The sequence below is a fragment of the Peromyscus maniculatus genome, chromosome 5 (genome assembly GCF_049852395.1).
Source record: "Peromyscus maniculatus bairdii isolate BWxNUB_F1_BW_parent chromosome 5, HU_Pman_BW_mat_3.1, whole genome shotgun sequence".
In the NCBI taxonomy this organism is placed as follows: Eukaryota; Metazoa; Chordata; class Mammalia; order Rodentia; family Cricetidae; genus Peromyscus; species Peromyscus maniculatus.
In genome coordinates this window covers 56,474,797-56,502,621 of record NC_134856.1, presented here as the reverse complement: position 1 = coordinate 56,502,621, position 27,825 = coordinate 56,474,797, and the positions used below count along the sequence as shown (strand labels likewise).

Sequence of the window (27,825 nt, the reverse complement as noted above, 5' to 3'; positions counted from 1 at the left end):
AGCAAGTACTCTTAACCATGGAACCATCTTTTCAGTCTTTTTGTTTGTTTTTGTCTCATTTCATCCAAACTTCAGCCTAGGGAAAGGTGTTGCCTGTATTCCTGGCAGGTATTCTTCCCATTGTAGCCATCTCTGGAAATGCCCTTACAGACACCCAGAAGTTTGATTTTGGAGATGCTTCTCAATCCAATTAGATTGACAATCATAATGTTACAAAATAGAATTGCTAAACTGCGAGGCTCTATTTATATTTTATTTTATTTTTTGAGCTGAAGACCGAACCCAGGGCTTTGCGTTTGCTAGGCTGAGCTTAATCCTCCAACTTTATATTTTATGTTTTTTTTTTTTTTTTTGAGACAGGGTTTCTTTGTGTAGCTTTGCGCCTTTCCTGGAACTCACTTGGTAGACCAGGCTGGCCTCGAACTCACAGAGATCCGCCTGCCTCTGCCTCCCGAGTGCTGGGATTAAAGGCGTGCGCCACCACCGCCCGGCTATATTTTATGTTTTTAAAGGAGAGATTCTCACTGTATACAACTAGACCAGCCCTGGTGTGTTGAACTTACAGAGATCTGTCTGCTGGGATTAAAGGAGAATACCACTGTGTCTGACCTATTTTTAGTTTTTTAAGGGAACCTCTGCACTGTTTTCTACATCAGCTGTACTATTTTATATTTCCACCAGTACCTTACAAGGGCTGTGTCAGTACACACATCCTGTAGGCAGTGAGGATCCAGTCAACACAGTCCCCGACTCGTTTTCCTTGTAAATGTGACTTTTGTCATAGCAGATAAAGAGGTGAATAGCTCTATATTTAAAAAATGTCTGTTTATGCCTACCACCTATCTTCTGCAGGTATACTCCTGGGTCTGGCAGAGTTCTTCTCTTAGCAGTATCCCTAGCCTCTGCTTTCTGACCCCTTTCTGTCTCATTCCCACCTCTGTTCTATGGTTGATTTGTGGTGTGTTCTAAGAATAGAACATATCAAAGCCTGGATACTAAACTAACTGTTAGTGCTGGGACCTGTCTGGGTGACAAAACAGCCTACCAGTCTCAGCATAACCTTAGTTAGCATGGAGCTTGACTGGCATCAGGCCTGGGTGTGCACTGTCCTTTGGACTAGGAAGGGTAGTGGTATAAGATGGCACCATTCTTGCTTTTGGAACAAGCATTTGAATAGTAATATATGGTAGAAATATTCTTCTTAGTGTACCTTACTTCTTCAGCTCCTTCAGCCCCTTGTCCTGTGTTTTCCTATATCCCAGTGGATAACTGAGCCTCAAGAAGCCTGTCACCAAAGAACTGAGCCTACACTTGAGGCTTTGCATTTACTTCCTTGCAAAAGATATCTCCTTTTAATGTGCTAGGATTCAATTATACCTTTTAGTTTAATTTTATGTGTATGGTATTTAGCTTGAATATAGGTCTGTGCACCATATGTTGTCTGGTGCCAATGGATATATGCCAATGTTATATCCCCTGGAACTTGAATTATAGATGGTTTTGAGCCACCACATCTAGAAGAGCAACAAATGCTCTTAACCACTGAACTATCTCTCTAGTCCCCTTAATAATAATTTTTTAAAAATCCTTTCACCATAGACTGTTTATTGTTTGCAATGTATAAATGCCATATTTAAACAAAGAAAAGGACCAGAAACTTAAGAATAAAAAGGATGCTGCTTATGGCCCTGGCAGCCATCTTTCAGTAACTTGCCAAAATGACAAACACAAAGGGAAAGAGGAGGGGCACTCACTATGTTCTCTAGGCCTTTTAGGAAACATGGAGTTGTTCCTTTGGCCACTTACATGGGAATCTACAAGAAGGGTGATATTGTAGACATCAAGGGAATGGGCACTGTTCAAAAAGGAATGCCTCATAAATGTTTCCATGGCAAAACTGTAAGCGTCTACAGTGTCACCCAGCATGCTGTGGGCATCATTGTAAACAAGCAAGTTAAGGGCAAGATTCTTGCCAAGAGAATTAACATCCGGATTGAGAACATCAAGATCTCTAAGAGTCGAGACAGCTTCCTGAAGTGGGTGAAGGAGAACAACCGGAAGAAAAAAGAAGCCAAAGAGAAGAGCCACCTGGGTTCAGCTGAAGCACCAGCCCATTCAACCCAGAGAAGCACACTTTGTGAGGACTAATGGGAAGGAGCCTGAGTTGCTGGAACACATTCCGTATGAATTTATGGCCTAATGTACAAAAAGAAATAGAAGACCTGGACTGTAAAAATAATAATAATAATAATAATAATAATAAAACTAAAAAAAAATTAATGTGCTGTTAGAGTCTTGTAGTCTTTATTTTGTACAGCAGTCACATAGGCAGACTCTTTACAAGTACCTACATTTACCAGATCTGACTTTGCGGCTAGTTCCTGGCTAGGGCCCACTTGTACCTATTGGTTTTTTGCTGATCACCATTCTTTCAATTTCCAGCCATACATACATACACTTACCAACAGTGCTCATTTGGGTACAGAGAATGTAGGCAAAATTAAAGGCAGAACACTTTGAGTTTTTGTAGTTTTTGTGATCTTGGGCAAGTAAGTTAACATTTCTGAGCTCCATTTTAGTTCTGTTTATTTCTTGGTGGTTTTATGTTTTTGGTTTTTTTCTTTGTACAGTACTGTCTTAGTTAGGGTTTTATTGCTGTGAAGAGACACCATGAGCATGGCAACTCTCACAAAGAACACATTTAATTGGAACTAGCTTACAGTTTTAGAGGTTTATCGTCCATTATTGGCATGGCATAAAGCATGACGAGGTGCTGGAGAAGGAGCTGAGAGTTCCATCTGGATCAGATGGGCAGGCAGCAGGAAGTGAACTGGCTTGAGCTGCTCACACCTCAAAGCCCACCCCCTAGTGGCACACCTCTCCAACAAAGCCACACCACACTTCCTAATAGTCCCTCTCCCTATGGCCAAGCATTCAAACACATGAGTCCACGGGGGCCAATCCTATTCAAACCACCACAGATACCCAGCTTCGTGGGAGTTTATTTTTCCCTGATTTCCAGTAGTTGCGAGTTGATTTTGCTGATAGGTAGCTGCCACCATAGCCATGCCCACTCATTCACAAAGGACTCAGATGTGTTTATTAAATGGCCAGGCATCTTTACCTGAATTTTTATATTTTGTTTCCCAATGGAGTAACCCCCCCCCCCAATGTCGGTCTGTCCATTGCCGCTGCCACCACCCCCTACTCCAATTTTGAAACAGAGCTTTACACTATTGTGCAGGCTGGCTTGGAACTCATATGATATGACCTAGGCTGGCCTTTACCTTTGTCACTCCTTCTGTCTTAGCCACCTAATTACTGGGATTACAGTTCTGAGCCACTAACCCAGCCCTTAAGCTTTATCATAAAATACTTGTTTTTACAGTGCTGCTGCTGTGATTTTGGAATCAGGTTCTGGATTGATTTCAATGCCTTATTGATGGTAGTTTAAACTGGTGGAGATAACACTTAGGCAGTCAAAAAGGACACTTTACATGGAAGTTTCCTACATGGAAGAGTCCTTATCTACCTAGATTGTCATTAATATGAACAGTTCACCTTCTGAAAAATGCATGCTAGCTGTGGAAGTGTTGACCCTCCCTTTTCATTACTTTCAACCTATTCTGAAACCTATTCACAGCAGGGTCAGTTTTAACTTGAAGCACAATTGAGCAAGTAAATGGAAACTTCATGGGATCTTCATGCTCTTTGATGCTAGATGGTCATGTGGCAGTTCTATGCATGCCACCTCCATCTATTTGTGAAGGGGTGAGTTTTTATTGTTTGTATTTTGGTGTTTTGAGATAATACCACTTCAGTATCCTTTCTTAACAATCTGTATCCTCAACAGATCTTTCTGAGAACACTCTGAGGGGAGGGCAGGGGTCACAGGTGTTTGTGTGCTACAGGTGTTCTCTTCTCCTCCCCATTCCCCAGTAGTGGTACAGGACTAAGTTTGATCAGAACTTTGATCACAGAGGCAGGCGGTTTGTTTGTTTGTTTGTTTGTTTTTCTTTTCTTTGGCAATTCAATTCAAGGCAAGGAGGAAAGAAAGGCTCTTTAGATTCTGGGCCAAGAGACTTATTTTTTAGCAAAACTTTTCTGCCTAATGTAAAGTTTATCACATTTAAGTGTAATCCTCCCCCTCCCCCCGACTGTGTTTCTCTGTGTAGTTTTGGTGCCTGTCCTAGATCTTGCTCTGTAGACCAGTCTGGCCTCGAACTCAGATATCTGCCTGGCTCTGCCCCCTGAGTCCTGGGACTAAAGACATGTGCCACGGCCGCCCATCATAAGATTAACTCTTAAAGATGTTTATGTTGTGCAAGATTGTAAAACATCGGTAGCAAACTTCTGCCCTCCAGAGTTCTCCCATTGTGCTGTAAGTCTGTATTTAAGACCTCCTCCTTCCTTCAATAAACGGCATTCAGCATTTAAAAAAAAAAGAATAACTCTAGAGCAAAGATTTTAAATAAATTTTCCAGGATTCCAATAGTCATGAACAGATCCAAGATTTGAAACTATTAATTTGGTTCCAGGTTTAATTAATTATCCTATCTTTATTGCTTTTGTCTTTTGAAAAATAGAAAGAAAATAAAGCCTCGTTTAACAAGAAGAAAAAAAGATGTTTATCTTGAAGCATTTGAATGAATAAAAGTTAATTTTTCAGCTCCACATTTAGTTTGTTATGTAGGGGTAGGACCTGAGATGTGCACAATCCCTAAGATTAGATCCTTAGTCTGTATCATTTCTACTGCCAAAAGCCAACCTTGCCTCTGTTATTTGCTGCTCTGTCCTCCTCTTGGCCAAGTCAGTGATGACTCTGTATATTGGAGAATACAAAGACTTTGTTTTGTTTTGGATATATTGATACTGTTGGGTGCTATGTCTTAATAGAGGCTATTGACTGTTTGTCAATAAAAGCTATTACGTTAGCAGGTTTGGTGGTCTATACCTCTAATCTCAGCACTCAGGTGGTTGGGAGAGGAAGATTAAGAATGTTAGACCATCCTGTGCTGTACACAGTATTACTCAAAACTAGATAAACAAATCCCCAAACCAGTAAGTGTGTGGCCAGGCCCACCCTGTTAGCTTGGTTTGTGTTCAGCTGTGGTGGCAGAACAGAGTTCTGACTCTTCCTTTGACTCTGCAGCATTGCATAGCCTCTTTCTGCTTATGTTACAATTTTATATTAGTGATAGTATATAAAATAAGATGTAAACAGGCCATTAAAGCTTCCTATGTACTTTTCCTCAAATATATTTGCTTTAAAATAAGTTTAACACTACCACCACCACCCTGCCACCAATATGCCACTAAGTAGAAGAAATCAAGAGGAAAGGAAAAACAAGTCATTAAACAAGTAGATAGTGGTCCAAGTTCCACCACTCCTGTTACTGTGAAGAAGCACAGAAGGATGTCTGTACCTTGTTAGTGCAGTACCATGGTGACATGTAACAGTGTGCAGAAGGCATGCTCAGGAAACTGCTGAACTGAAGAGTGTCAACACATACCAAAATACAGCCTGTTAATGCCCGGCTGGTTAATATGGTAAAATTAGTACCAAGTGGGGAAAACTTTGCTACTGAAAAATGGAGTGGCCAAATATTACTTTCACTAATGTCAATCAAAATCTGCTTGCTAAAAAGCAGGCAAGCATGTGTGATTGTGTGGGTCTTGAGGGGATGGGGAAGAGAGAGCAGTGTGTGTGACAGAACCTTGAAGATTGAGGACTTGGTTTGTTCCCCTTTTTGTGTTTGTTGAGCAACTCTGATAGCAGTCCTAGCAGTTTTGAGCATTCAGGATCCTCTTTTTATTTTTATTTTTATTTTTTAAAGGAGACTGTCCCTTATATTTAAAAACAAACAAAGAGAATAACCTTGATAGCTGCAGGAAAGAAGTACCCACCATGGTCATTTGCTGGCATTTCTCCAGGGCTTGCACTCAAATATATTTTCTGCCATTTGGTCACGGGAAGGTATTTAGTTGGCCTGGATAGTTGGCTTCCCTGATTCTGGCCTTTAAGTTTTGGGCAATGAAGGCTGTGGATGTGTTGAGCCATCCCGTGTCCCAGTGTCTTGACAGATTCTATCATCTATTTAGCATTGCAAACTTGTATTAGTTACTTTTTATATGTTGGGGAGACAAAAGCTCCTTAAGGAAGGGTTTGTTTTGACCCACAGTCCAGTGGTCCATTCAGAAGCAGGAGTGTGAAGTGGCCAGTCACATTGCATCCACAGTCAGGACACAGGGGTATGGAGGGTGATACTGGTGCTCTGCTTGCTTTCCCTTTTTCTGTTTTGTCAGTCTAACTGGATATGCTTATCCTTAACCTAATCTAGAAGATCCCTTACAGACATGTTTCCATGAATTAGATCCTGTCAAGTTGACAATCACTTACATAACCATCATACCACTCCTAGAGGAGCTTGCTTCACCCTCTTTATAGAAAGCAGCAGCTTATTTAGAGTTGGCATCCTGGTGTTTCCAATTAAAGCTTTTACTTAGCACAGCAGTTGTTAGCATGTTCACATGTATGTGCAGTCACCACCATTTTTATCAGAAAGAAATCGACACCATTAGCCATCACTTCCTATTGGGACATTTTCTGTACCTTTTGCACTTGTAGACATTTGCTCTCCTAGAATCATTACTGCATGTGATGCTGGAGCATGGGCCAAGAACCAGCTGTTGCAAGTCTGTGTGTAATAGCTAAATACAGAAATAGCCCTCATGCCTATGATTTACTGACACATTAAAGATATCTCTCTCTCTCTCTCTCTCTCTCTCTCTCTCTCTCTCTCTCTCTCTCTCTCTCTCTCTCTCTCTCTCTCTCACTGCAAGGGCCCCATTTAAGTGAGGCTGGATCTTTGTACACGAGATAGGAAGCAATCCTTTAATATGTAATGAATACACAGAGTGCCTTGAAGTGATGCTGAGAAATGTTCAGTAGGGTTATCCAGGGCAACCTCTGCCTGTCTCCCACCTGGTTTGTACACCATGCCTCTGAAAATTCTGTTCCCCCTTCCAGATTTGATTTTAGGGGTTTAGGGTCAGGTGACATTCAGCATTCTGCATGCCATTCTGTGTTTATCCACGTTCTGTTTTTTGTCCATTCTGTTGGATATTTAGAGCATCCTGTTGTGATTTGAATTCACCTGTAGCATGGGCTGACTTCTAACCTGTGTTCTTCCTGCTTTAGCCCCCTTATTCAGGGATTTTAGGTATTACTATAGTTTTAATTTTCATTTGGCATGATGGTGTATTTAGGAGATGGAGACAAGAGGATTGCTGTCAGTATGAAGCCAACTTAGACTTTTTAGTGATAACAGCATTAATACTTTTCATTTTTCTGTTATCAGAAGATTGTGATCATCTTTCAGGTGGTCACCTATCTAGAAGAGTACAGACTCAACTATGTGTCTTCTTCAGTGAGGCATCTTGCCTGTGGTATCATTTGCCCATTTTAAGAAACTAGGTATCAGATTGGGGTCATGAAGTGCTTACTAGACAAGTATGAGGACCAGAGTTTGGATAACCAGTACCCATCTACAAAAGCTGTTTGGACCTAATAGCCTACTTGTAATCCTAGTGCCTGCTGTATAAGCCTATCACTCAGGAAGTGGTGACAGGGGTTCTCCAAGGCAAGCTTCCAGCTAGCCAAATTGGCAGACTCCAAGTTCAGAGAGAGCCTGCTCTGTTGAATGAAAAACATTACCTAAAAAATGGTGCTTGACAATACAGATAAGGAAATGAATGGTCTACAAGCTACTAGCAGAAAGACACGTCCTTTGTCTTTTAAAGTAAGGCCTACAACCAACTTACATTATACTCAATGTTAAAAGGCAACTTTTAAAAATTGGTTTAATTACTGTTGTTTTTGACACAGGGTCTCACCATATAACTCTGCCTGCCACTGTGTCCAAGTTGCTGATATTAAAGGCCTGCACACCATGCCCAATCTTGGATTTTTTAAAAAATTTTAAGTTAAAATAGAAAACAGTGCTTTTTTCCTCACCAGTCTGTTGCTCTCATATCTTTATTACTCTACATTTTAGAAAGGTAGGGGGGGAAAACAAGGGATAAGATGCAAAACATCACCACCTCTCCTTTTCCCACTCTGCACTCTGTTCCCCCCTTCCCCTTTCTCTGAGTTTGCAGTAGAGGTTGTCTCATTCCATCCTCTCTGGAAGTACTCTAATGCCTGTTCCCATGGCAGTGGTTCTGTTTTCTCTGCTGAGGCTCTTGGGTTCTCATTATGTGCATGCATTTCTAGGAACATCTTATCTTCCATGAAAGGAATCTTATGTGACTTTCTAGGGGCTCCTTTTATCCTTTGAGATATTTTGATCTTAAAACATACTCAGCATCAGTTACAACTTGCTTCCCCAACTCCCAGCACATTGCCTACAAATTACCTTTTTCTATCCTTATCTACCTCTAGGTAATGTTTTTCATTCACTCACTTACTCTGGCAACCTTTTCCATTTTTAGTACTTAAACTGGATTTCTTAAGTCAATTTACTCTTATCTTGGTCTTTTGTGTAACAAGCCTCCACAAGCTAGATAGTTTAGAAAGAATAGTAATTTATTTCTCATGATTTTAGGAATTAGGAAGTGCAAGTCAATGACTTTGGCAGCTGAACCCAGTCAAGTTCTCTGCTTCCACCTGTCTGTTCAGGGTGGGAGGGATAGAAGGGTAGCTCACAGTAGTCTTTTGGTGAAGCTTCTGTCCTTTTGATCTGAAGGCACCATTTCGTAGCACTGGATTGGGTATAAGGTCCAGTATTGCAGTTTTTCCCCAGGGGCCTGCCCTGAGAAAATCCTCCCCAGAGTCCTGGAGAAGATACTATGTCCAAGCATGGGGTTATCTGAGGGGAAAAAAATGTATGTAAACCAGTTTCTTATGTCTGTTTACTTTATTTCTCTATAACAAACTTAAGTCTACACAGCTTCAGTTCTGTCCTGACACTCAGTTCCTCTTTGTCCCTTCTTTTTCTGTCCTCTCATAGCCCTAATAATAACTAAGCTCTTATGCTCTCGATCTCATCTTCGTCCTCCATCTATCCTTCCTCTCCTGCTCTCCTGATCTGATTCAAATCCACCTACAGTCTGCAGAACTTTTCCTTGCTCCTTACTCTTCCACCCATGCCAGTCTGCCTTACCATCTACAGAAACTCTGCCTTCCTCTCTTCTCTCTGGCCAGACCAGGAATTCTGCTTCAGTCTTGACTGCAGCTGGTTATGCAAAAAAACTCTTTTGTCTTCAGTCAGTAGCTCTGGCATGCTACTAGCCCTGAAGGAAAGGGATGGTCTGAGCTTCAATTGCACAAGAAACAAAGCTATGCATCTGTGGTCTGCTTGTCTCCAAGGCTCCATAGGGGTGTTACCTAGTAGATCAGCAGTAAGCCTGAGAAGTTTATACTGTTTACCATAGGGCCTAGTAGTATATGAGCACACAAAAAATTCATAGCAGAAGACAGGTGATTATTAAAAGCTGAATAACACCAAATATTCCCTGATAAATGGCTTCCCTCTAGAAAGATTCCTTGACCTTTCTAGGTATAGCTGTATTATGTACAGCTGAATCTCTATAATATATTCTTGTGGCTTGCAGCAGCCCAGGTATCTAACAAGAATTTTATAAGACACTGTTTGTTCATATGCTCACATTTATTTGAAGACAGGGTCTTGCTGTGTAGCCCAGGTTCACCTGGAACTTATCAAGGTCTTTCTCTTCTCTTTTTTTGTTTGGATTATTTTTCTGTCTATAAATTTGGCAATTGTATACATTAATGGTCTTGTTGGGATTTAGATAGATTTTGCTATCAGTGACATTAACACACTGAAGCAGATTTTAGCATGAACTGTAGATGATGATCTAGTAATTCCTTTAGACTTAACACTTCTTTTTGATTTTTTTGAGACAGTGTTTCTCTGTGTATCCCTGGCTGTCCGGGAACTCACTCTGTAGATCACGCTGGCCTCAGACCTACAGAGATCTGCCTGCCTCTGCCTCCCAAGTGCTGGGATTAAAGGTGTGCATCACTATTGCCTGGCTAATTGAACACTTCTTGGCTCCTTTCTATTGTATTTTTTTCTGTGATGTCTAGTTATGCTAGTAGTTGTATTTTCCTTTTACTTTCACTGAGCTTTCTAATGAAATCCAGGAAATGTTTAGGGTTCTTAAAGATGAAGATAAAAACTTTCAAAGCTGCTTCCTCTGGGGTTCTTTACTTGCCAAGACACCTCTCCTGTCCCGCTATTAAGTCAGCAATGCCCCTGTGTCTTATTCAATCTCTAAGCACCAAGTAGCTGCAGGTATGGTATAATAAATGGCCCTAGCCTTGATCAGACTTCCCTGACCTGAGATGATATTGTTTCCAGGAGCTATTCCTCAAGATGCTCAGGCAGCCTTTGGAGAAGGGAAGGACAGGATTCCTTCTTAGTAGATGAAATGTTTTCAACCTCTAGGATATCAAACCTGTCAGTTTAGACAGACATGGCATCCGCAAGGTATATGCTGACAGCATGGTCTCTAGTGGGTGCTATTGCCTAGAGGTGAGGGGATGTGTGGATTATATCAGCTCCAAGTTTTTCATTTGTAATGAGGAAATAATGCCATCTGTTCAGCTGAGGCTAGTTAGATACTGTGAATAAAATAACATACAAAATAAAGAACCATGTAAGTGTGATTTGAAATGGATCGTTAAACCTCAGTCATTGACCTGAAGAGGTTGGGAACCTGTCATTAATTTTAGTTGCCAGTGTGTGCTGTGCACTTGGTGTGTGCTGCTTGCTTTCCATAGAGCACAGATCCCATAACCCTCCTAAAGGTTTGGAACATAGTGATCTTGTGTCCCTCCTCCCCTCAGTGTTTCTCTCCTCCCACCCCAAGTTTGTAGCTGAAAAGACAGACAGGCACATTAATTTTCTTGCTCACTGTTTTAGCCATCAAGTGGTGGAATGTTTGAGGTAACCTGTGCAGGGCTATTGGAGCTTAAATTTATGTCCACAGACTCCGTATGTTGCAGACTTAGAGATGCTTTCCTTCCTTCCTTTTTGTTAGCTTACCGTATCTAATTGAAGGGAAGGGACTCCTATATTGCTAATGAAGCATAGTCTGTGCCATACCAAATGCAGAGAAGACAGTGGAGACAATTCACTGCAGGTTTCTTTCTCAACATGAGGTACACCCTAGAAAACTAGAAACTACGGATCCTTCAGAAGGCACTTTGACCTTTGTCTGTGATGGAAACTCTTGGTTAGGAATGCTTCTGGCATTGACTGATCAGAAACTTCAGATGCTCTGCTGCTGTGTATTGTGCCTAAGGTAACATTCTGAACCAGACAAATTGTCAGTTCAAGTAGAGACACAGGATTTGCATTCCCTTTTTATCTCCAACTAACCAAAATCTCTGTTTCATTCTCTCATACTCTTGAGCATGTATATGCACACATTCTGTGGAATATATTGCTCATTAAAAACATGAATCTCCTCATAATGGCAGATACGGAGCCTGAACTAACCATCTTCTGTAACCAGGCAAGGCTTCCATTGGAGGAATTGGGACACCAACCCAGCCACAAAGTCTTCATCCTGCAATTTGTCCTGCCTATAAGTTATGCAGGGGTAAGGTGTAGATGAATTTCTAAACAGTCTTATTAAATAAGGAATACTGAGCCAAATATAGGGGTGCAAGCCATAGAGATCACGGAAATAGTGAGAGCCACCAGCTAACCTTAGTTCACCATGCCACTGTAGTTTCCCGAGAGAGCTACTTCCTGTCTACCCAGGCTTTTATTGCCTTGCTGTTCTGTCCTCTCATTGGCTCTTAGCCCAGCTACCTCCCTTCCTTGTTACTGCCTATCTGTACAGACCTCCAGGTCTCTATGGTTGGTACGGGGATTAAAGGCCTATGTCACCACACTTGGTTGTTCCCTAGTGTGTCCTTGAACACGCAGAGACTCTGCTAGCCATGTGATCGAATTAAGGGCATGTGCTACCACTGCCTGACTTTTGTTTATGGCTGGCTATGTCTTCTGATCTCCAGGCAAACTTTATTTTTTAACATACAAATAAAATATCACCACAGTAAGGTGTGGCCAACTAGTAACTGGTCCAACATGAGACCCATGCTACAACAGGGAGCCCATGCCTGACATGTGTGGAGGGCCAGGAATCAAAGGCTGGATAGCCCATCCTAGGATAGAACCAAACACGTCACGTCTGGGGGAAAATAAAGCCACTGAAATGATTCTTAATGATATTCTGATATGCTTGTAAATCAGAGCCTACCATAATCATTATCAGAGAGGCTTTATCCAGCAACTGAGCAAATGCAGAGACTCACAGCCAAATATTTCATGGAGCTCAGGGAATTCTTTGGAAGAGGGGTAATAAAGATTACAGGAGCCAGAGGGACCAAGAACACCACAAGAAAACAGCCCACAGAATCAACTAACCAGGCTCACATAGAGTGAACCAACAATCATTGGACCTGTATGGGCCTGACCTAGGTCCTCTGTGGTATATGTTATGGTTGTGCAGCTTGGTATTCTTAATGGGACACCTCTTACAGTGGGAGCAGGGAGCTGTCTCTGACTCTGCCTGCTTTGGGGATCCTTTTCCTCCTACTGGGTTGCCTTTTTCAGCCTTTATATAAGGGGATTTGCCTAGTCTTACTGCAACATGACATGCTATGTTTGGTTGATATCTTTGGGATGTCTGAAGGGAAATGGAGGAGAAGAGGGGAGGGAGAGAGGAAACTGGGATGTAATATATGAGAGAAGAATGAATTTAAAAAAAAAACAGCACAAACATGGTATGTACTCACTCATAAGTCTATTCTAGATATAAAGCAAAGAACAATCAGTCTGCAACCCACAGAACCAGGGAGGCTATATAGCAAGGGGGACCCTAGGATGATTGTGGCTTATAATAAGTGTTTGTTTTACTCAATTACTGGGCAGGCCTCAATGAAACATTTCACTATTAGGATAAGAATTTGTACTGTATCAAGCTGATGATAGATAGATAGATAGATAGATAGATAGATAGATAGATAGATAGATAGATAGATAGATAGATAGATAGATTTAAAAGAAAAAAGGAAGAAAGCAACCCCTGTTCCAAATCTGATCACAGGCTATAACTATGGTTTGCATTAGTCAGAATTCATCATCGTTGGGTTTATTTCTATTTGTGTCAAGAGATTTTCTGGTGTTTCCAAACTGAGATCAATATCACAGAGTAACAATTTAAAGGTAATGTCATTTCTCTGTCTGGCAGTAACCACCTTCCATCTTTTAGCTTCTTACTGATACTAAAAATGCATGCTTGCTGCTGATGACAAATGAACATTCTGCTCAAGAAACAAGAAAAAGGGGCTGGAGAGATGGCTCAGAGGTTAAGAGTACCAACTACTCTTCCAGAGGTCCTGAGTTCAATTCCCAGCACCCACATGGTGGCTCACAACCATCTGTAATGAGATCTGGTGCCTTCTTCTGTATACATAATAAATAAATCTTTAAAAAAAAAAAAAAAAAAAGAAAAAGAAACAAGAAAAAAGAATCTTAGACCCCCCCCCCCCCCCGAAGCATTTGCCAGAAGTTCAGTGTAAACAGCTGGCTCTTTGAAACAGTGTTGAAGCTTATGGTAAAATGTTGATTTTTTTTTTCTATTTTCTAGGGGATCATAGATACCATATATACATAAATTGTAAACCTTGGTGGCATTTGATAGGAGCCCGATTTGTTTTTTCTTGTTTTCTCACTTCCCATTTGGAGGTGAATCATTGCAGAAAGATACTATGAATAAACAAAATTTTAGTTATTCTTGTCATAGTTTTGTTTCTGTTGCTGTAATAAAGTACACCAATAAAATGAATTTAAGGGAGAAAAGGTTTACTTGGTACACAGTTCCAGGCTATAGTCCATCATGGTAGATAGCATAAGAGAACTAGCTATATTACATACATCTGCAGTCAAAAAAAGGGAGTAATAGCTGCATACCTGCTGTGGGCTCAACTTATTCTCTCCTTCATGAAATGTGTCATTTACCTCTAATTTAAGAAAATTCCTCATGAAAATGGAAACATGACTCAGGTTAAAGAAACTGCTTCTCTTGACAAAGAATGTGAATGTAGTTCCTAGCACCCATATCTGGCAGCTCACAACTGCCTGTAACTCTAGCTCCACAGTATTCAACATCCTCTTTTGGCTACTTTGGTTACCCACACATATGTGCACATACACACAGTTTGCTTTTTTTTTTAATTCCTTACATGTGTATCTACTGGCCAAACTAATCTAGACAATTACTTATTGATACTACCTTCCCAGGGGATTCTTCATTGTGTCAAGATGATTAAAGCACAATTCTATATCTTTTATCAACCCTATAACATGAAGTTGTATGTGCCATGGAATAGTATTTAATTTTGATAATAGTGAAGAATGCATCTGTTTGGACCATTAAATATACATTTGGAACATGAAATACCAATTTATGTCTTGAGGATGTAAGTTCAAGATAAGTGAGATGGCTTAGCAAGTAAAGGCCTTTCTTACTAAGCCTCATGACTTGAGTTTGACTTCTAAAATCCACATGGTAGAAGTCAATAAGTGATTCCCCAAGTTGTCTTGTGACCATCATGATGGGGACCACAGCACATGTATGCCCCCTCCATATCTACTAAATAAAGGTGTATAGGACATAAACATTGTTTTGTTTTATTTCATTTGCATTGGTGTTTTGCTTGCATGTATGTCTGTGTAAGGGTGTCAGATTCTCTGGGGCTGGAGTTGCAGACAGTTGTGAGCTACCATGTGGGTGCTGGGAATTGAACCCAGGTCCTCTGGGAAGAGCATCCAATTCTCTTAACCACTGAGCCATCTCTCTAGCCTGGGCATAAACATTGTCAGCTTGTACTTAGAGATTTATCTGCCTAGTTTTGGGTGAAGCTTCAGAAATGTGGTAAAAGAGAAATTAAAAAACCAAAAATATATTTTCCTTAGCATTGTGGGTTGAAAGAAGAGAGAGAGAGTGGAAAAGAATAAATAGGTAAGTATTACTATGAGGACAGTGCAGGAACTTGCTACTTGGTGATAGCTTGTCTGTGCATACACTCATTCCTGCACCATTTGTTTGCCTGTGTGCTGGGATATCCCAAGGGCACTTGTGCTCTAAACTACACCAAATGCTTACTTTCTCCTTCTCACATACTAGAATGAATCTTTTTTAAAATGGTAGAAACAGATTTTTAGTTCCAAACCCTGAACTTTTGCTCTGCTTTCCCAAAACCCTGCGGTTTTCATTTGGAACCTTTGCTTTGGCAGACTGCTACACCATTTCTTTTCAGGTGGTGACTAGTTTGTATAGACTTACCTCTTAGCGGCTGCCTTGAACTTTAATCCAGTTACTGAAAGCTTCAAAGTCCCTGAAAGAAAGGACTGTATGTAGAGAGACCAGTGAAGAACAAATTCTGGGTTAGATTGGGCCCAGAAATCTCTCCAGGTGGACTACCCTTGCCAGACCATCTCTTGGCTATTTCTTTCCTGTAACATTTTAGCACAGGATTATGAATCCACAGGCCCTGTTTTATAGCTTTGTAGGTGTGTCATTATCCAGATGATCTGACATATGTGGGACTTGAGACTGCATTTGTCTTCATGCTATTGCTCTGCTGAACAATGATGTCTAGAGATAGTGTGGGCTGGAGAGAGGAGGGAATGGGTGGTGATCTTTACTCTGGAAATCCTTTTTATTATTTTTTTTTAATGCAATTATCCTCTACTTGCAGTTTTCAGAAATCAGTGGTGTCACTGCACATATGCTTAGAGCTGTTGCTATAACAACAAGCCTGGCAGCCCACACAGTCCTTCTGGAAGGCCTGGATGCTGTTTGTGGCATCTGTTCACAGGAGGACACACATCCCTCTGACCTGTGAGAATCTGCCAGTTGCTGTGTTTCATTTTCGAGCATCTGCTTTCTTTTGATTTGATTGCCTCGTTATTTCACCTAGTCAAGATGCCTTCCTCTGTATTTAGTTCAATAAGAAGTAGAACTATGAGGCTGTTTTTACTTCTCTACTTTCCACAGTTGCAGCAGAATCAGTGTCGTTCGTTAGTTTGTGTCATCCAGCCATCAGTGAAAAACTGGATTTGAGCCCTTTACCATGGAAACCTCAAATTTTGGGAGCAATATTTCATATAAACAACATTTTCTTCAAGTTACTTGTTGTTATGAGTTCTAATTTCCTGATTATATATCAAAGAAGTTTGGAGTCATTTATATATTATATCTATCTCCATCTGTACATTAATAAAATTATAATCTATATGAAATTGGGTTTGAAAAGTAAATTGTTCTTTCTGTACTTCATTTGGCTGTCATCTAATTTTCCCCACTTGGCTACACACTTTAAGAAAGACAGAGTGACTTTTTAAAACTTTGTTGGTTGTAAACTCCCTGAAAATTGGGTAAAAGCTGTAGGCCCATCCCAGAAGGCTTTGCATCTATAGGTATGGTGGAGAGGGGTCATCAGAGTCTCTCTGTAACCCTAGCTATCCTGGAACTTCTGTGTAGGCTAGGCTGGCCTGGAAATCACAGAGGTCCCCCGGCCTCTGCCTCCCAAGTGCTAAGAGTAAAGGCCTGCACCACTACACCGAGCTTTGAGTATCCTATCTAATTTGGGTGTTTTTAGAACTCCATACTCTGACTCACCCCTCATTATAGTTGTTATTTTTTCCCATGGATAGAGCTTAATTTAATTTTTGACTTAAATTTAAAGTTGTTCATTATTATTTCTCTGGTCACATTCCACAGAAGAGCATGTTACGTGCAGAGTGCCATTTCCTGTTACTCAGCCTAATACCACCTGCTTTCAGGTTTCACTGGTGTTTCTGAAGCTGGCTTCAAACTCATTCTATAGCCCAGGCTGCTCTCAAAATCACCATAGTGCTCCTATCTCAGTCTCTTGAGTGCTGGGATTACAAGCTAAAATCTTTCAATTTTTCTGATAATTTTATGGCAGAAGACACCTGTTCTGGTCTGAGGTGAAAATGAAGTTTGTGAATGATGGTGCAGAGTGGAACAATAGTTTTCCTGAGATATCATCTCATGTAGCCCAGACTAGCTTTGAACTTGTAATGTAGCCATCATACTCAGTTTTTATGTGCTAGGGATCAAACCTCTTGCTATATAGACACTTTCCCAATGAGCTACACACCTAGTGAGCTTCATTAGAGTTTTGAAAGCATGTACAGTTTATTTAAATTTTATTTTAAACTTCAGAAAAGTACATAGATGTGCTGGAGAAAATGCCTTGTGAGCAAGTATGAGCATGCACACACATGTGCACACACAGAAGAGGATTTCTTTTCTTGAACAAATCCTTGAAAGGGCAGGTCTCCTGTGAATACCAGTAAAACATGGCATATCAAGTTATAGTAAGACTAAGCACCTCCCCTTGTATTAAGACTGGAAAAGGCGGCCTGTTATGAGTAATAGGGTCTCAAAGGCCTATAAAAGAGTCAGAGACAGCCCCTGTTCCCACTGTTAGGAATGCCGCAAGAGGACTAAGTTACACAAGTGTAACATATGCAAAGTGCCTAGGTCAAGCCCATGCAGGCTTCCTGGTTGTCAGTCACTGTGAGCTCCTATGATACCAGTTTAGTTGATTCTGTGAGTATCTTTTGGTATCCTTGACCCCCCTGGCTCCTGCAATCCTTTCTCCTCTTCTGCAGGCTTCCTCAAACTGCACTTAATCCTAATGTTTGGCTGTTGGTCTGCATCTGTTTTCATCAGTTGTTGGATGACGCCTCTCTGACAATTAAGGCTAGGCACCAATGTGGTCACAGGAGATGGCCAGATCTGCTATTGCTAGGAGTCTAAGCTGGAGTCTTCCTTGTAGGTTCCTGGGAGATTCCCTTGTGCCAAGTTTTTGCCTGACCCCAAAATGTCCCTCCTTCCAGTAATCTCTTTTAGTACTCCCCCCCTCTGTGTATAACTCTCCCAAGAGGACTGATTAAAATGACTTACAGGCTGTGGTCCAGCTAGTCCAACAATGGCTGTCTATCAACATAAGGTCCAAGAATCCAATAGTTGTTCAGTCCACTGAGGCTGGATATGTCAGCTAGTCTTGAGTATAAAAGCCAGAATCCTGAAGAAGTAGGCCCCAGTGCCCATGAAGGAATGGAACTGCTAGTGATCCCTAGAGCAAGCAGACGAAGAGAGAGCAAGCTTCCTCCTTCCTTGTCTTTTATTTAGGCTGCTAGCAGGTGTGGCCCAAATTAAAGATATATCTTCCACCTTCCAAGATCTGGATTAGAAGTGGGACTTCCCACATCAAATGATTTATTTTTAAAAAATCCCTCACAGTGTGCCTAATCATATGACAACCAAGACTATCCATCACATAGTTCTTCTATGGAAATCATAAGATATAACCCATTCAGGTACCCTCTAGATTTCTGAAACATTTAAAAAATTCGTTGTATCATGTGGTTTTGGTGCCTTGGGATTTGTGTGCCTTAGAGTTTGTTTTTGCTTCTTCTTATGACATTGGACTGTGGATTGTGAAGGACCTTCCAGTAGATAGGCAGCAATGAACTGTGTATTTATGGAGATTGTGGCCTCCAGTTGCTGGCTGTGGGTATACCACTTTTCCTGTGTGAATCTTATTTCTCTCTATGAAATATGTCTGCCTACATCATCTGAGTAAAAGTGATTTGTAAAAACAAAATGTTATGCAAGCAAGGTATGGTTAATGCATTTGAAATTTCAGTACTTATTTCTGTAGATCAAATCAGATTATATGAACTGATGATATGTTTAGTGGAAATACAGAAATGCAAATAAACATAACTTCCTGAAAGTTACATTCTTGGGTCAGTATGCAATCCCATCTTAGTATTATTGCTTCTTTCCAAGACAAACTTGCTTCTACTACCACTACCACCTCATGCACCCGTTGGTTTCTTGAGACAAGATTTCTCTGTGTAGCCCTGGCTGTCCTGAAACTCTGTAGACCAGGCTGGACTTGAACTCAGAGATCACCTACCTCCACCTCCAAGTGCTGGGATTAAAGGTGCTGAGTGACAAACTCTGTGTGTTCACTCATCGAAGATTTAAAAAAAACAAACACCAAAAAAACTCCCCAGGATGCCTTTAACCCCAACACTTGGGCAGTAGAGGCAGGCAGGTCTCTGTGAGTTCAAGGCCTGCCTGACAGCCTGGGCAACACAGAGAAACCCTATTTCTGAAAACAAAACAAACAAACAAAAAGTTAAAGAACTCTCTGCCAGTCATTTCTACCCAACTTCACTACAGGATTCTGATAGACATGACAGCACCCAGAACCCACTGTCTTGTTTTTTGGAATCTAATGTGTTGTGGTGAGCTCCTGCTGTGGTTGATCTATTCTTCAGCTTGCTAGAAGTGGTGAATGAGGGGACTGGATCAGCAGAGTAGTAAAAGGCTGCTGTATGGAATAGAAAGTAAAAGTTAATCTCAAGACAAGCATCTTAAACTTCATTCTGTCTTGGAGCCTCAGTGAAGTTGAGGCAAGAAATCCAGCAGCATTAGTAATTTACATTCTGAGAGTCAGTTTCTATTCTTATTCTAGCCTGAGAGATAGGCTGTAAGGATCACTAATCTACTAGTACTACACAAGATGAAGATAATGAATGGTCCTTGATCCGCTTTATTTCTGTATTTTATAGATAGACCTAAACATTTCTCATTACAAATAAGCCATTGTTTCTGAAAAACTGTATCTCTGAGAAAAATATTGTCTCAGTTTGCAACACACACACACACACACACAAAGTTCACACAGGCAACATGTAAACAGAATGACATTCTTCATGTGATGATGGGTTTATGCCTTCCAGTGTTTTCTATTCTGATAATTGACTTTTGAGAAAGTGTCTTTCTTCATAATTGCCAAAATTGGAAGCAGCTGATTCAGTGGGTGAATAGATAAACAGTGACACAGCCAGACAATAGAAAATTATTCATTGCTAAAAACAAACCAGTTTAACCATGGAGGAATCACACATGCATATTGCAAAGTGAAAGAAGCCCATTATGACTCTGCAGCTAAGTGCACTTCTCCCCAAGACTGACCTAAGTTGGATCTCCAGTACCTACATAGTAGAAGGAAAGAACCGACTGCTGACCACCACGTGTGTGCAATGGCATGTGCTGCACCTCCAGTGCATACACAAAGTAGATTAACAAAAAAAATCTCTTTAAAGAAAGAAACTTGTCCTGAAAAGGCAATATGATTCTAGTTCTATGACAATCTGAGAAAGACAAAACTGGTCCACATCTGTCTGGTCATATGGGCAGAGCACAGAGGATGTTTAGAGCAGTGAAATTGGTCTGTATGGTGTGCTGTGATAGTGGATATAAGTGATTATATGTTTGTCAAAATTATAGAATGTACAGCACCCAAAGTGAATCCTGATGTAAATTATGAACTCTGGAGATTAGTGGTGACAGGTGGACTACTCTAGTGCAGGATGTTGATTTGTAGAAGTTGTTTATATTTGAGGTTAAAGGTTTGTGGCAGCTCTGTCTTTTGTACTCAATATTTCTGGAAACTGAAATTGACTGGTGTAATGGCTGGTCAACATGCTAAAATAACTTTGGACTGAAGTGAAGCACAGCTGTGACGACAGAGTTGTGACAGCTCCACTGTGGTGCGTGGTGTTTCTGTAAGGTAAGTCCAGAGGACTTCTAGCAATGTTGTGTTTAGGAAAGGGCCAGAGACATCAGGGCTGTTTTTTATTCTGTTGCAGTGCCTGCAATTTGGATACCATTATGTTCAGAATTTTAGAGCCTGTTGTGGCGAGAACAAAACAGTACTGTAGAAATATGAGTAGAGCTGGGTGGTGGTTGCGCACACCTTTAATCCTACCACTTGGGAGGCAGAGGCAGGTGTTCTCTTGAGTTCGAGGCCAGCCTGGTCTACAGAGTGAATTCCAGGACAGTTAGGATTGTTTCACAAAGAAACCCTATCTTGAAAAACCGAAGAAGAAGAAGAAAAGAAAATATGAGTAGAAAGAAACTGGAGCTTCTTCAGGAGTTACTTTTGTTTTAAGCAAATAGGGAAAGCGCTGTTTGTATCAATTGTGCACCAATAGCTACCAGTAAGGTAAGGAGAGCAAAGCCAAGGGTCTTGACCTCTAGTGGCTTATGGCCTCTAGATCAGGTCACTCCCTCTGGAAGCACTATGCTCAAACCTGAACTCAGTCACACCCAACTCAGCCTGATGACTTAATGCTCTCTTCTTTTTGCCTGTCATTCTTTCCTTACCCAAGCCCTCAGGAGTTATTTTACTTTGGACTTAGAACTTTATTGTTTGTAGAGTATGTTTTTATGATGTTTGCCTTCAAGAGAACATGATCCTGTCTTTATAGAAGTGAGAAATCAGGAAGCCTGTGAGTTTGGTCACTCCTGGGGCGCACATGCCATTTCTGTTTCGGGGATTCTGTCCCAGGGCTGTCTGTTGTTCTTTGACTGCATATGAGTGGAGGGAGGACAGTGTGGTATTCTCTGGAACTTGATTCTCCACTGGAAAGCTCTAGCCTTTCCAGGGTCTGAGCAAGAGACACCATGATGTGTAGGAGATGCCTTAGGTATCATAGGTCAAGGATCATGAATGCTGTCATTTCTCCTGGGCACGCTCTCAGCAAGGGAGTTTAGAACAGGTTTAATTAGGAAAAAGAATCTTAAAAGCAATATTAAGAACCTATGCTATTTTCTGTTACTAAACAAGGAAACTGTGGCAAGCAGCTTTGCAGAGGGGCTTCAGGGTTTCTACTTCTGGGTCTACCCTGTGGTTTCCATACCTTAGCATGCCAAGATTTAAGAATCCCTAAAGAGAATATATCAGGCTTTAAGACTGATAATGCCCGCTGGGGCAAATGGCAATTCCTGTCTGCTGCCCTCTTATCTGTCTGTTCTTTCTAAATCTCCTAAATTTAGCAAATCAGGGTTTTGAAGAGCATTCATTTGGTTCATGTCACACAACATACTTACAAGTTTCAGAATAATAACTGTAAAACCAGGAACACTAACATTCCTGAAAAGAGAGCTTGGGGTGTTTGTATGTTAGGCTTTCTTATTCTCAAGGTATGGGGAACCAGAACTGAAGAATCAAGTTACTGTATTGAATAAGTACTCACTGGAGTAGCAGTTAAGTGTGTCCACAGATTCCTTACTAGTCAATTCTTGACAGCACTACTAAAGTGTAGTTTTTATTCATAAAATGTACTCATTTAAAGTTCTTAGTTCAGTGGGTTTTCAGAAAATATTGATAGTTGAGAAACTACCACTAAAATCAAAAGATAGAATACAGTCAGTCACCTCGAGGAAGTTTCCTCACCTTCTGTGTTCTCGTTCTCTCTCTCTCTCTCTCTCTCTCTCTCTCTCTCTCTCTCTCTCTCTCTCTCTCTCTCTCTCTCTTTCTCTCTCCCCCCCCCCCTCCTTCCCTCCCTCCGTAACTTTTACTCTGAAACAGTTAAACACCTAAGATGTAACAAAAATAATAGTGTTCTGTGTTTCTCCCACAGGCAACTGCTGTGCTGTGTTCATGCTTTGTAGCTGCCTCATAGCCTGTGAGAGTTGGTTTGTTGCTTTGTATTAATGAAGAGACATGGTGATGTGAACTGAGTTGAAGGATATTGTTTGGATAGCCATTGAAGAGTTTCATTGCTGCTGCTTCTTCCTTTCCTCCTCCTTCTGTTCTTTTTCTGAGACAGGGTTTCTCTGTGTAGTACTGACTTATCCTGGAATTTACTCTGTAGACCAGGCTGCCCTTGAACACAGATCCTCCTGTCTCTGCCTCCTGAGTGCTGTGATTAAAAGTGGGTACCACCACTGCCTTGGTTTCACTTCGTTTGTGTTATAGGTCTTTGTGGTCTTTGCACACAAGGTTCTGTTTTTCTGGGCTAACTACTTATGAAAGCAGTTGAGGATGTGGTGCAGTGCCCACACTATTTTCATGTTCTCAATAAGGAGGCACCCAATAAGTTTCCCTGCTTTTTCTGTAGTATTTGATGATGGCATTGTTGTTCTAGGCCATCTCATAGGCTTATGGTTTTTATGTGTATATATGTGTGCATGCTTGTTTGTTCAGAGGCCAGAGGGCAATGTTAGGTATTGTTACTGTAGCACAGTCCACCCTTCTCTTTCTCTTTCCTTTTTAAGATAAATCTCATTGACCTGGAATTGAATGAGTAAACTAGACTGGGCTGGCCAGCAAGTCCCAGAAATCTGCCTCTCTACTCCCTGGGTGCTGGCATTGCAAATGCATGCCTATTTGTTCATTTAAGAGCATGGGCCATGGGGACCAACCCAAGTCTTTTTCTTAGAAAACAAGCACTTTGACTGAACTTCTCTGCCCTATGTGTGATTTTGATTTTGATTTTCCAGGTGGTCACTGTATGCTCGTCTCCATCTCTTTAATAAAATATTTATTATCTTAGTTGGGGTTTCTGTTGCTGCATTGAAACACCATGACTAAAAGCAAGTTGAGGAAGAAAGGGTTTATTCAGTTTATGCATCCACATCACAGGAAGTTGGGAGAGGAACTCAAGCAGGGCAGAAACCTGAAGGCAGGAATTGATGCAGAGACCATGGAGGAGTGCTACCCACTAGCTTCCTCTTCTGGGCTTGCTCAGCCTCCTTTCTTATGGAGCCCAGGACCCCTAGCCCAGGGGTGGCACCACCCACAATGGCATGGGCCCTCGCCCATCAATCACTAATTAAGAAATGCCCTACAGCGGGGTCTTATGGAGGCTTTTTCTCAATTGAAGTTCTCTCCTTTCAGTAGACTATAGCTTGTGTAAAGTTGACATAAAACTAGCCAGCACACTTGTGTTCCTTTCCCCCATTTTCAGTTGGCTTGCTTTTTTACTCTTTGTTTTTCATTGTGCATACAATTCTGCTATCTGACCTGTGGTTTGTACATGGGTCTTCTTTTCATATTTTGTCATTTCACCCTTTACATTAAGTATTTCACAGAGCAATAGTTTTACAACTTAAGATAGCATATTAATTTTTTGCTCTTTAGGTACCGCTTTGGGTGTCATGTCTAATTAAGAATTTTTCCTACCTCTTGTTTAGAAAGATTTTCTTTTTCTGTTTTTTGTTTTGTTTTGTTTTGTTTTGTTTTTTTGAGATAGGGTTTCTCTGTGTACCTTTGGAACCTGTCCTGGTACTCACTCTGTAGCCCAGGCTGGCCTTGAACTCACAGAGATCCACCTGCCTCTGCCTATCAAGTGCTGGGATTAAAGGCATGCGCCACCACCACTCGGCAAGATTTTCTCTTTTTACAAGCTTTTGTGGGGGGTATTAATCCCAGCACTTGGGAAACTGAGACAGAAAGATTGCAAGTTTGAGGTTAGCCTAAGGTATGTAGCAAAACCTTGCCCCAGAAAACCAGCCAGTCAGACAAAAAGTCTTTCTATACTTGAGTCTAGAATGTTTTCATTTTGGTTGGAGCCTTTTTTTTTTTTTTTTTTCTGTTTGCGTCATACTGATGGGTATGTAGAAACAGAAAGGAATTTTCTGCCTTGGTTTTGTATTCTACTGTCCTGAACTGTTATTTCCAGAAGGTTTTGATGGATTCCTTTCGATTTTTCTACGTAGGCAGTTGTGTTTGTAAATAGTGATACTTTTTTTTATTTTGTTTTTCATGTGTACTTTCAGGGTAGTATTAACAGTGGTGGTGATGACAAGGAGCAGGGAGATGAGGGATGATGATGCCATCTTTGCTGTCTTACCAGCTGTAGGAACAAACCAGGCAGCTCTCACCATTAAGCTAGGGTGTAGTTGTCCTTGAAGGTGTTCCACATAGTGTCTAGAATATTCTTCATTCCTATTTTGCTGAGGGTTTTCTCATACACACTGAATTTTGTCAAGTGCTTTTTCTATAGGGATTGTTACTGTTATGTGGCCTTTATTCTACAGCCAAATGAACAACAGAGTTTAGCTGTGCTGAGCTTCCCTTTCATGTCTCCAGACTTTCTTTTTTGTTTTTCTTTTTCTAGAGTGTCTCTCTCTATAGTTCTTGCTGTCCTGGATCTTGGCTATGTAGACCAGGCTGGCTTTGAACTCACAAAGACCCGACTGCCTCTGTCTTCCTTGAGTACTGGGATTAAAGGCATGGGCCAGTACTGCCCGACTCAGATTTCTTTTGTTGTAAGCAGTCCTCCACATCTCTGAGTAGACTTTGGATTGTATACATCTTTCTGGACTTGCTTCTTCTCTTGGTATTATGGACATCACTCCATGGTTCATCTGTCTTCAGAATTCCATAGTGCCCAGAAACAGTGTTCAGTTGTAAGTTGCCCCCCTACATACAACTTTGATTCTTCTGTTCATGTGTTTCGAACACATGAGTTGTAAAGTGATGTCTCCATAGGGCCTGCCCTCTTGCTTTCCCAGCAGCAGTACTTTAGCATCTACTGCCTTCTTCCAGCCTATAACTGGATTTGTTTGGACTCCCTTGTTCATTTCCATGTGCTTATTTCCTACTGTTTTAAAAGATATCTGTTGATTCACTGTCCTTGATCTGTTTTTCATGCTTTTCTGCAATTACTATTTTTAGTCATTGCATCACACCTTTAATACACATGCCTATATTTCTGTCTTTTCACATTTAGTCTCTTCCTTTTAAACCCCCCCCCATCCTCTTCTATCCATCTTTTCAGAGACGTATTTCTATATCATCAAGGGAAATTACAGTGGCCTGTTGTATGCCACTTGTACAGGTTTGACACTGTACACTCCAAATGTCATACAGCCTTGAATTGGGCTCACATTGTTTCCATGTAAATATGGTTCCTAGTAGGGAACACAATCAGCCACAACTACTTGAGGGAAAATGGGTCTGGCTGCAAGGGCATTATCATTAGCTCCTTCTGCTTTCTAGAGTCCCATCAAGATGTAATATTTGCCATCTTTTCATTTTTGCAATTTGCATTGCTCATTCAGCTTTTTTTTTAAATTTTTCATACTTGTATACAATGAAATATGATTATCTAACTTTTTAATCATGTTTGTTAATAAAGCGAAACACAATTCCATAAAGTAGGAACATTATTTTTCTCAATACAAACACCTGTATAACCTTCACCTTAGAAATCTTTATAACCCAGTCCTAGACTATCACCCCAGCCTCATTTTATAGTCGATTTTCCTCCTTAATCATACCTCTAAGCACTGAATTCATTTCCAGAAAGTTATGTAAATGTATCTTTTTATCAACTTCATTGTGAGATTAATTTCATATTATTTCCTTTGCTGTTTAGTATTCTCTAATAACTCTAATAACATTGTGACTTCATGGCAGCAGCTTGGACCTTTTTTTTTCCCCCCAAGATAGGGTTTCTCTGTAGCTTTGGAGCCTGTCCTGGACTAGCTCTGTGGCCCAGGCTGGCCTCGAACTCACAGAGATGTGCCTGCCTCTGCCTCCCGAGTGCTGGGATTAAAGGCATGCGCCACCACCACCTCGGCTTCTTTACTTTTCTAAAACAGGGTTTCACTGTATAGCTCTGGCTTATCCTGAAACTCACTATATAGACCAGGCTGGCCTTGAACTCATAGAGATCTGTCTGCCCCTGCCTCCCAAGTGCTGGGATTAAAGACACGGGCCACTACATCCAGCTCAGTTTGGACCTTTTTATGAACATTGAGTACTATCTATTGATTCGTTTATTTTTGCATTTTTCTTTTAATGTATTCCAGATCCGATCACTAGATTGTAGAATAACCTTATACTTAGTAGGAGTAGTTGGTGACAGATTCGTTCTATTGATTTATAATTCTAAATAGATGACTTTTCTTTACTGTGTCTTTGCCAATATTCAGTATATTATTTTAGCTTTCGTTTGTATTTTCTTGATAGTGAAGTTCAGAAGTTTTATCTACTTCCTTACCTCTTACAAAGTGTTTGCCCGTGTTTATATTCAGTCTTATTGTTTTACTGATTTGTAGGAACTCTATATATTTGGGGTAAGAGGTTTTTTTTTTTTTTTTTTTTTTTTTTTTGCCAGTTACATGTATAAAAAATATTATTCCCCATTTTTCAAAGTGACCTCTTTAATAGAAAAAGTCTTTTTAGTCAGAATTTTTAGATTTCATTTATAGTAGGTTTTTAAAAATAATTTATTTACATTTGTGTTCGTTAGTGTTTTGCCTGCATGTAGGTCTGTGTGAGGGTATCAAAACCCTGGAACTGAAGTTACAGACACATGTGAGTGCTGGGAATTGAACCTGGGTCCTTTGGAAGAGCAGTCAATTCTTTCAACCGCTAAGCCATCTCTCCAGCCCCCGTACTAGGTATTTCTTATATAGTAGTTAAAAGATTTCAAGTTGTTAGAGTTGTTTTCTTGAAATTGTTCTTTCTTAGTATAGCCGTACTCTTGATGTTTTTGTCTGTTCTGTTCGGCATAGATTGTGTACGAGATGTGAGATAGAAGCCAGCTCACATTTGCATATGGGTATTCAATTTTCAGTTGCTACAGAAGGGCAGGGCCATCTTTCCCTAGCTACCCAAAGTCTGTCCTAGTCCTGTGTTAGCACCAGCATGGTCTTGGTACTGTTCTGTCTTCCTCCTCGTTTGGTTAATTCTTTGCCAATGTCATACTGTTGGTAATCACTGTTTCAACTTTGTTTTTGTTTTTTAATTTTAAGAATAGTCTTTCTGTAATTTGAAAGCCTCCTCAAATTCAAGCTGATCCTCTTCCCTCCATTGTCTTAAGGCTAGTATTATAGGTATATACCTCTATACTTGGAGGGATTTGTGAA

General features: G+C 40.7%; 1 protein-coding gene and 1 pseudogene across 11 annotated transcripts in view; both read left to right on the top strand.

Annotated features, from left to right (window-relative positions):
• Ankrd11 (ankyrin repeat domain containing 11) overlaps positions 1–27,825 on the top strand; it is a 205,201-nt gene that overhangs the window by 130,991 nt on the left and 46,385 nt on the right. The window lies entirely within an intron of this gene.
• Positions 499–27,060, top strand: LOC143273338 (large ribosomal subunit protein eL21 pseudogene; annotated as a pseudogene). The gene has a single exon (XR_013051368.1). The product of XR_013051368.1 is annotated as a large ribosomal subunit protein eL21 pseudogene (transcript).